Source organism: Notamacropus eugenii, chromosome 5, assembly GCF_028372415.1.
Source record: "Notamacropus eugenii isolate mMacEug1 chromosome 5, mMacEug1.pri_v2, whole genome shotgun sequence".
Classification (NCBI taxonomy): domain Eukaryota; kingdom Metazoa; phylum Chordata; class Mammalia; order Diprotodontia; family Macropodidae; genus Notamacropus; species Notamacropus eugenii.
The window spans coordinates 14637902-14639953 of NC_092876.1; positions in this window are offsets into that span (position 1 = coordinate 14637902).

The following is a 2052-nucleotide window of genomic DNA, read 5'->3' on the forward strand; positions in this document are numbered from 1 at the left end:
TAATTCTCTCTATGATCTCTTCGTTGAACCATTTATTTCTTATGAATGGATTATTTAATTTCCAACTAATTTTAATCTCTCTTTCCATTGTCCATTATTCACATATTTCTAATTGAATTGTGATCTGAAATGGATGTGTTTAGTATTTACGCTTTTCTGCATTTGGTTGTCAGTTTGTTATGTCATAATACTTCCTCTGTTATTGTATAGGTACGATGAACTGCTGAGAAAAAAAAAAGTATGTTTCTATTTCTACTCGATTTTCTTCAGAGATCTACCATCTCTAACTTTTCCAGGATTTCATATACCTGCTTAACTTCCTTCTTGTTTATAGTTATCTCATGCTGAGAAGGGAAATTGGACTTCCCCCACTAGTATAGTTTTATTATCTATTCCCTACTGTACCTCATCTAACTTATTGAGAAACTTTAGGTGCTAAACCATTTGGTGCAGATATGTTTAGTACTGCTATGATGTAATTGTCTATGCTACCTTTCAGCAAGATGAGGTTTCCTTCTTTATCTCTTTTAGTTCAACCATTGTTTGCTTTGATTGGCTTGAAATTATATTTGCTATCCCTTCTTTTTTGCCTCATCTGAAGAATAATATGTTTTTCTCCTACCCCTTACCTTTATTCTGTGTATATTTCTTTGCTTCAAATGTGCTTCCTGTATACAACATATTGTAGGATTCTGTTCTTTAATCCATGCAGCTATCTGCTTCTCTTATTAGTGCATTACATTTACATTTATTGTTATGTTAATTTACTCTATATTTCCATTCATGCTTTTTTAAAATTTACTCACCATCTCTTTCTTATGCCCCATATTTTCTCCCCTCAAAAGTGTTTTACTTCTGATTACTGCCTTCCTCAATATCTCTACATTTTATCATTCCCCTCTCCCTTTTCTATTTTCTCCATTATTTTGTAGTTCCTCATATAGGGTAAGAAATTTTTGCTCCAAACTGGTTATGTTATTCCTTCTTTAATCCAATTTTGATGAGAGAAAGATTTCAGCTTTGTCTGCCACCCTTCCTATTTTCACTTTCATTATAATAGACACTTTTTGCCCATTTTTATTAAAAAAATTGCCCCTTTCAATCTTCCCCTCCTTCTTCAATCTACTGATTCTAATTGCTCTTTTAGTAATAAAGATAAGAGACACACATATTATCTTGTTGCATAGAAATATAAACAATATAACATTATTAAACTTTTTATTTGCCTTTCTTGCTTCTTTTCCTTTTTGTACCTTTTTTTGTTTCTTATGAGTGTTGTATTTGAAGGACATTATTTTTAAAATTCAGCTCTGATGTTTAATTATGAATGCTTGAAGGTCCTCTATTTTGTTAAACATCCATTTTCTCTCAGAAAGTTTACTTTCAGTTTTGAGGGGTAATTGATTTTTCGTTGTAATTCTAACTTCTTTGCCTTCTGGTAAATTATATTCTAAGCCTTTTTGTACTCTAATGTGGAATCTGCAAAGTTCTTTGTAATCCTGACTTTAACTCCATGATATTTGATTTTTTTTTTCTTCTTTCAACACATTTTTCGTGGTCTGTGAGCTGTGGATTTGGCATACGATGTTCCTAGGAGTTTTCATTTTTAGATTGAATTTAGGCAGTCATTGGTGGAGTCCTTTGATTTCTATTTTGTCCTCTGCTTCTAACATATCAGGGCAGGGTCACTGGGGTGCTAAACTGCCCGGATTGCTCACTTAATGTAGGGCGCTGATGGTCTGTAGGAAGGTAGGTCCTCACTGGTGGACTGACACAGGAATGGAGCCACGCTGCAGGCCTTCTGTTGTGAGGTTGGCTGCTACTGCTGCTCTTGTCCCTCACTCCACACTCACCTGGCTGAGACTAACGTTTCCTTCTGGTAAGCTGCTTCCCTGATCCTAGATCAATTCTAAAGCAGTTTTCTAATTGTTTGGAGGAGAATTTGGGAGGACTTCAGAGGATTTCTACTTTACTCCACAATCTTGGCACTGGAAGAACCCAGGAAAGATTTTGTCTTGAAAATGGTGTGTAAGCAGGGTCTTTAAGGAATGG